General features: G+C 31.2%; 1 long non-coding RNA gene across 1 annotated transcript; it reads left to right on the top strand.

Annotated features, from left to right (window-relative positions):
* Positions 1 to 6,331: 6,331 nt before the first annotated feature.
* Positions 6,332 to 8,570, top strand: LOC115891441. Its single transcript, XR_004051853.1, has 2 exons — positions 6,332 to 6,877; positions 8,444 to 8,570. It is a non-coding gene; the product is annotated as an uncharacterized LOC115891441 (long non-coding RNA).
* Positions 8,571 to 8,887: the final 317 nt, after the last annotated feature.

The following is an 8,887-nucleotide window of genomic DNA, read 5'->3' as shown; positions in this document are numbered from 1 at the left end:
TGCCACATATTAGGTGGCCGGCCGGTATGGAGGTACAGGCTCTGCTCCAATTGTCTCAAGGTAGACAGATCAGCCGACTATTTTATTAAATAAAATAGTTTGGGTAACTAGGCCGACTCAGCCTTAAATGAGTACTTGGGATTCACAAACCTGAGGTAATAATAGGCGGTTGAAGCGTAGTGCCACAAGCGTTTCAAGCCACATTACCTTCATTGTATACCGAACGGTTCTAGTATGGCAAGCTGTACCTTTGCTACTCCCAAGGCGTTAAAGGCTATATACGGGTTGTCAACATACTATTACAGAAATTGCTTCCACATAAATAGTATTTATAGAAAATATACATTTATAATATATTTTTTATACACGACGATAAAACTGAATTATCGTATAGAATACCATTTTATTGCCTCCTGTAAGGTTATTGTTTCAGTAGATAGGAACATTTGCCAGATTACCAGATTTGCTTCCCTTAAAATTAAAGCAAAAGATAGTAAATAAAAATAAACTAAAATTAATATAAGTAATCATTTTAATTAAAGCAACTATATCGGACACCTAGTATAACGGGAGTAGCAAGACACAAAGACTGAGATGGCACATTGAAAGAATGGCTGAAGCAAGAATTCCTAGTGTGATAATGAAACAGGTGGAAAGAGAAGGAGGGGTACACGGAGTATCAGATGGGAAAAGGATGTAGACGAGGACTTGAGAAGGATAAGAGTGGGTGGGTGGAGAATAAAGGCAAAAAGACAGAAAACAAATTGAGAAAGGCAACTAATCAAGCCATGAGCCTTTTAGGCGTTTGGAGCTATTATGGCTGGTTCAGACGCAGCCAGTAGTTTAGTAGAGTAAAGTAATTTAGTCAAGTGTATTTTCTGTTCACACGGGTCAAGTAAATTAGTAGAGTTTATTTAATCAAGTCGAGTAAAAACAGCGTCTACATTTAGCCATTTATTTAGACGAGTTATTTAGTACAAGTCGAGTGTCGCTGCTAAAATTATTAACCCATCCGTTTTATAAAAAAATAGTGCCTATTTTATTGAAAATAGTGCTATGAATCGAAAAAATTTGGCCAAACCTTCTATTGCCATCGCTTCTTGGATTTTTAAGTATGCTGCTTGCCGTTTTTGTTTATTTGCCAGTAAATGGCCCAGCAGCTGATGCGGCTTATATAAAATTCTTCTTCTTCTTTCTTTTTGCATTTTAATTAAATCAAACATTATTTGCTTCCTTAAAAATTGAAGTAAAAGATAGTGTAGTTCCTGCTTTGTAGCCAGACAATTTTAGTCCTTCGTTAAAAGTAAGTACTAACCATTCGACTTTAGTTATGGTTCTTTAACAACGAAATGTATATTAAAAAATTTGAGCAAAAAAATAAAGGAACAAACTTCTAAACTATTCAATAATGGATATTTTTCTATGAATATTTAAAAGTTCAATAATTGCATTAAAAAACTACATTTAAAAAAAAAAAAAAATCTATAAAAAAAATCTTCACATATGCATGAAATAGACTGAATATTTCAAAGTACTAGTTTAGAAAATTAATTATTCATTTTGCTTTTTTTAACATACATTTGTAAACTACAGAGGTTAAAATAATTTATTTGTTCAGGTGCATTAAAATTAGATGGCTCTTATTAGTACATCCTCCGAACTAATTTATGTCGTGATTTACAATCTATTGGCACCCATTTACATTTGTATATTCAAGTACGTTAAACAGATCATTTCAAACTATATTCGTAAATAAACCTGCCGTCAAAATGGACAAGATAAAAAACGGGCCTATAAGTGCATATTATAAAGGTACGATTTACCTGGTTTGAATATATATACAGAGTGAGTCTGAAATAAAAATATTTTTAGGTGTAGATATTCGTTTTTTTTCGCGATTTTTTTTTTTTTTTTTTATGATTTTTTAGTTTTTAATTAAAAACATAATTTCTTGATAATAATATGGCAACATAGGTAGTAAATAGTAATGTACAAGAAAGAACATCCAGAAAAAATCCAGTGGTTCTAAAATTCTAAAGCAAAAAACAGTCCTTTTTTTTTTGGAAGTTCAAAATAACTCAGTTATTTTGGATTATGAAAAACGGTAAAGAGAAATTATATTTCTTTTTATCAGAGATCTACCAGCCCTGAAAATGTTTTTACTTATTTAAGACACACTCTGTTTATATGTATTAAAATCAAACATATTTATTTAGATGTATTTTTGTTAGCTAGCTTTCTTATATGTCTATTTTATAGATTTTAAATTAATTTTCCCGTAGTAAATTATTATCTGTGTAAGTAGCTTTATTACTATTCTAAAATAATATATTATTTCTATCAACCGTTGTTTTTATTAGAAAAATACAAAAATTAAAATAATTTTATAAAAAATAATTATTTCGAAAAAATAAACAAAAATAAAATACTTTTGTTTCATTTTAATTGTTAGAATATTTAGATTATACGAAATAATATAAAATATGATGAAAAAGTATTTGAATACTTCTAATAAAATTTTTTTAAGATTCATGATTTTTTACTATTTTATAACAAAAATAATTTCTTTTGGGTTCGTTTCTGGTCAATATTACAAATATTTAAACAAATAAAAAAAAAACTTAAATATTTTTTTGTTAATAGTCATATATTTTGTTAGTTTTCTAATTTATATTCTATATCGATATCTTATTTATTTGCCATATTAATTATTTATATTTATATATAAATACATTATATTACCAGAGAAGTCGGTAGTCATGGTATAAACAAAATTAAACGACTAATCATCCCATAATCAACAAAACCTTTTTAAGCCGCGAACCGATTAGCCAACACCCGACGTGATGCCACGCGATGCCACGCTATCCCACGTGTTGTGACGTGGGAATGGGTGTACACATTAGGTAACACGCCTGATATTTTTATTAGAGTTAAAAAGTTGTCAGTAGGGATACGAAAATACTAGAGTATTCCGATGGCCATACCGTTCTGGATGTTATAATCTGAATACCAACCTTAACTTCACAATCTCCATTAACCTTCTTTCCTTAATTTTTGATTATTAAATTTTAAAATTAATAATAGAATTTGTATTCTTACTGATTGAACACTCAAAAAACATTTTTGTTTTCTATTGCATTCGAAAATAACCTTTAGAAAAGTAACGTTTGATTCAAGCAGTTCTTCCAGTGACGAAGAATTTTTAGTGAAGTGTACAGCTATTGTATTAGAAAGTGTAAACAAAAGAGGATTTTGGGTACACAAAATAAACAAAAAACGCAATAAATATGGTGCCTTTCATACGCTAATTAGAGAAATCGAGGCAGATATAGCGTCGGGTAGCGTGGCGTGTTCCTAGTGTGTACGCAATACATGTAATTAAATGGAAAAACATACGCACTGATCTTCACGATGTGGGTAGCATGGCATCGCGTGGCGTAGCGTGTTGGCTGATGGGGTCCGGGCATTACTTTTACACTGGACGCGCGTTTCGCTAACCATTCTAGCATCATCAGCAGATGATTAAAATTCGTTTTAACCAACTGCTGCTTAATCTAGCAACATCCGGAATGATGAAAACAGTGATTAGCAGATAACGATTGCGATGCTGCTAATATATGCTCATCGCGTATCCAGAAAACGCTTCGCACTGCAATGAGAATACCAAAATCGACTGCTTCGCATTCACAAAACTTCTGTCTAACCAGGTATTATCGAATACTTTCGCTTACCGCTTTGAAAGCGTAACGTTTTTATGTCGAAGTTCCAGAATTACCATACTTACCATAGAAAGGCTTTTTGATTTTTAGGACTTCAACAATAGTTTCATATTTTATTTTAAATTTTCTTTAAAACGGTATGGAAATTTGGAAAAGTATAAACGAGATTAACCATTTTAGAACAGGCAAAGGTTTTTAAGAAGAATGCATTTTTCTCAAAAAGTCAATATTAAAAAGTTTTTCCTCTTGTAAAGACAATCCGGGGACATAATGTTTAGTTTGCTACATAATACAGGGTGGGCCACTGAAAACTTACAATGGCTATAATTTTTAAACCAAAAAAGATATCAAAAAAATAAAAAATACCGTTTCTATAATATCGAGGGGGAATACATATGACGTATTTTTTGAACCACCCCTTCCTACCCCTTAGGCGGTACCCCTACTCACTTGAAAATCTTAAATGGCAACACCCCACTTGTGGCGCCCTTTTGGAAAGCCAATTGAAAAATGCTAAACGATGATCATAAAGTTTTTAGGGTAAAATTGAAAAACTACCCCCTACACGAAAAATTAGGTGGACATTAACGAAAAAAGTGATTTTTTCAGCATAAGTTACAAATTGGGACCCAGCTGAATGAGGCAAATGAAGTATTTTTCAAACCACCCCGACCCACCCTTCTAAAAACATGCGTTCATTATCTCACTAAAAAAAATTCTCAGACAGTCTTTTCTTCCACAATTACGTAAAACTATACAGAAAAATTTATCATAAGACTATAAGAGCCGCTAAGGACCTTTATTATAATAGGAGAATAGTCAATTCTGGTAATGTTGCTAAAGAAACATGGTATATTGTGAATGAATTAAGAAACAAAGCTTCTTCGTCTAGCAATATCACTACCTCACCTGAGAACCTTAACGATTACTTTGTAAATGTAGCGAAAAACTTAAATAATATCATATGTCCCCCTCATGATCCGCTTTCTTATCTCTCTAATGATAATGTAAACTTACACAGTTTCTTTTTTTCCCTGTAGTTTTAGAAGGGCTTCGCAGTTCGATAATACCATCAAAAAATAAATCCTCTTCTGGGACCGACGGGCTAACTTTAAAAATGTTTTCGAATCTGCCAGAAAGCACTCTGAATCACCTAACAACTTTAATAAACATGTCGTTCCAAAATGGCATTTTTCCAAAATATGTTAAGACGGCAATAATCATTCCTCTGCATAAAGGAGGAGACAAAGATGAAGCTTCTAACTATCGCCCAATTGCACTTCTTCCAACGCTATCTCAGATCATAGAAAGGTTGGTTAAAAGAAGGCTGGTATCTTTTCTGTTTAAGTACAAAATACTTACTGAATATCAATTTGGATTTCTAAGCAACAAGTCCACAAACGACGCTATGTTTTCCCTTCTTAATAAAGTTTACTCCAGCCTAAACAACCATCATTCTTCAGCAACAATTTTCTGTGATTTTTCTAAGGCGTTCGATTGTGTAAATCATAAGATCCTAATTAATAAACTGCAGCACTATGGGTTCAGGGGATCATCTCTCGAATGGTTTAAGTCATATCTGAGCAACAGTGAGGGTGGATACCGCGTTGTCTTCTAGCAAGTCAATAGAAAGTGGAGTATCACAATGCTCAGTACTAGGCCCTATTTTGTTTCTTCTTTTTATTAACGACATTGCTAACATAAACATCAGTGGCAAAATATGTCTTTTTGCGGACGACACTTGCTACACTTGGAGCAACAAGGACATCACGGCACTTCATAGGATTATATCAAATGACTTAATCACCATTAAATCTTGGTGCGATTTGAACCTCCTGAGTCTCAACATTTCTAAAACTAAAGCTTTGTCGTATAAAAACTCGTTGCAGCCTTTTGTACTTAACAACACCACCATTGACGTCGTAAAATCTGTAAAATTCTTAGGGCTTGTTGTGGACAATTCTCTGAAATGGGACATACATATCGAAGCTTTGTCGAAAAAATTTAGCTCTGCCTGTTTTGCATTAAGGTCTGTTTCTAAGGAGCATAACTTGTCAGTGGCTAGAACTGTTTATTATGCACTTTTTTGAGTCGCACCTCAGGTATGCCCTTCCATTCTGGGGTACGTGTTGTGCGACTCAATTTGACCTCATTTTCAAGCTCCAGAAGAGAGCTGTTCGATATTCACTGGGACTAAACAGCAGAACTCATTGCCGGGACTTTTTTAAAGAATTAAAAATATTGACTCTTCCTTCCTTATTTATATTTGAATCCGTTTGCCTAATTCGTAAACATGTATCAGCTTCTCAGGAAAGGCCATCTCACACTTATCCACTCAGGAATGCGGAGCAAGATCTTTATCTACCTACCCCACGCTCAGAGTTAGTTAAAAAAGTTCAATATTATACAACTCGAAAAAAATGCACAATCACCTGCCATTTGAAATCAAATCCATAACATCATTTTTTTCATTTCGCAAAGCATTGAACTCTTATTTACTAGACAAGGCTTTCTACGCCGTAAATGAATTATATTTTGAAAATCAAATTTGATCTTGTAAACACTGGTCTAATGTTTGCTATTACCCTTGATTATGTATAAATATATGTACAATGAGGGCTTAGTACAAGCCCGTCTTCTAGGTGGCGCCTTGCCCGTTCTGAATTTTTGTATTCCCCTACGATTTTCTTTGAGGGGAATCCGTTAAACCCGCCCATCGTTCAAAAATGGAAGGGCGCGAGGTCACATCTATTGGGCCACTTATTAGCACGTTTCACCCATGTTTTACGAAAATAGCTTTATCCTTGTTTGTTTCAACTGTGACAAGAAAAAAGGAAAAAAAGTTATATTCGCTTCTAAATTCGGCAGTTTTGTTGATCTTTCTCGACTTGTAATTTCGTTTCGTTTAGGTTATGTCTTATAAAAATAAATATTTATAAGCTTTTGAATTGAAATATACCTTAATGCATATCTGAGTAATTAAAAAATTCAGTTTTTTCGTCCCTCGCGAAGAAACATAAACAGTATTTGTGAAATTTGGATTAGAAACTATTATTTTATTAGTTTATTTTGTTGTGTTTAAGTGTTGTGTATTTGTACCTACTGGATAATATTTTCCAACATATTTAATTAAGCAAAAAGCATCTGTTTTACAGGTAAGTAAATACTGTTCATATTTATTTCTAAATTCATATAAATTTGTTTTAAATCACTCTTGGGAAAAATGTTATAGAGTCTGAGATAAGTTTAATAATAAACATTTGATAGATTGATAGATAGATTAAACGATAATGCCCAGTTTGCTTAAAAGTTTAAAAAAATACTGATTTTATGCTATAAATTGTTTCATTTCTCACTTTGCTTTTTTGGAATTGTCAGATATATTGTGTATTTTATAATTTTTCCGAGAATTTTTCTTAATAACTTGATAACGTAAAATATTTTTTATCTACAGTCAACCCTGTGTTTAGATAAAGCTTCATATCAGATTTCCTATTTTATATTTTCACTCAAATCATATTTTTTGTAAAATATGCTTGCAAAAGTAGCGTAAATTTGACAGGGAGGTATTTTTATAGATATACAGGATGATTCAAATATATATTTACTTTTAAAGTTATTAGTTATGAGCAAAGGTTATGAGTTTGTGAAAAGAAAGGCTATATTTTGTATTTTTGCTTGGTGGATTTGTTATTAAATTGTCATTCCAAAAAATACCATAATGTCGTAGTCGTATAGAGTTCATTTTGACCAAAGAATATATTTTGACCCTTTTTGGATTGAATTTTATTGTTTATATAATAAAATATATATTTAAAGCCCTCTCTTTCTAAGTTAAGTTAAAAATAGGTAATATCGACGTTTTTTACTGGAACTAATTTAAGTTAATAATTAATAATTATATAATTCATATAATAATATTAAAATAGACTAAATTGATTATTATATACAGGATGAGTCAAAACTAGATATTATATTTTTCTTTGCTATTTCAAATGAAACACTGTATTTTATATCATAAATCAACAAAGCTTTTATGCAACTTTTGTTTATTAAGATCTATATCCCAAATTAATAGTTATTGAATTGTTTTCAATTGTCTCTTTGCGAATAAACATGATTTTTTACGCAATTTTTATTAGCAGGTTTGTCGACAAAAGTGATGTATCTATTTATCAGCGACAAAAATTAAGAATTAGATGTTTAAAATAATTTTCTAATTATTTTTTTACTTGGCATCAGTAAATATGATTTATTTTATCGATGCAGCTGAAAATAATTATGTATTCTAAAAGAGGACATTACTGTATATATATCGATTATGGATTTAAAAATTATTTTTCAAAACAAAGTTGGAAAAAATTTTGAGAAAAAATTGGAGTTCTGTTCGAAATAATCGAGAAAAACCCAACATCTAGTTTTGACGCCCCTAGTATATATCATGCATTATAGTTGATTATACTGCAATTTATTATACATACGTAGTTTTTTTTGGTGAAAATGAAACTTTCTAAAAGTATTCCCAATTAAAACATATTAAGAATTTCCTACATTATAATTTTAAAGACGTTTGAGTGGGCAGACAATTTGGTCTAAAATAATATGTCTAAAAAATTTAGCCTAAAATAATCAAAAACCACTTAACACATATAACTCGCTTTTAAAAAATCTAAAAGAAATAAGTTTGTTTATTATATTCATATTTTATTAAATTATTATAGGTGTGACTGCTAAGTGGTCGTACTCGCCACTTTAACCAAGCATTGGTGGGACCTTCAGAGATCATAATGCGAATTTCTTCATACCATGTAAATCTATATACATGTATTAATAAATGCGTTTGCTTTATTAAATTTTTTTTCTTATACGGTATGAGCGAAAAAAAACGGCGTCTATTTGTTTACGTACAAATGACATCGATATTCATTTCCAAACCACCTCTGAGGCCGTTTTTTTTTATCGTATGGTATATATTTACATATCCCTTATCCTTTAATTCCGATTTATTTCTAATAATTATAAAAATAAGATACCTGATTAATTCTTCCGAAATATTATAAAATGAGATATCACGAAAGAAATAAAGTTAATTATCTCGTTTGTTTTGGGAATTCCAAAAAAATAAAAAAAAGGGTATAGAGAATCTTTAGAGACACAGTTCAAAT

The sequence above is a fragment of the Sitophilus oryzae genome, unplaced genomic scaffold, assembly GCF_002938485.1.
Source record: "Sitophilus oryzae breed Bouriz unplaced genomic scaffold, Soryzae_2.0 scaffold_1181_pilon_pilon, whole genome shotgun sequence".
Taxonomy (NCBI): domain Eukaryota; kingdom Metazoa; phylum Arthropoda; class Insecta; order Coleoptera; family Curculionidae; genus Sitophilus; species Sitophilus oryzae.
Note: the sequence above shows the minus strand (reverse complement) of the source record. Positions and strands in the feature narration are given on the sequence as shown.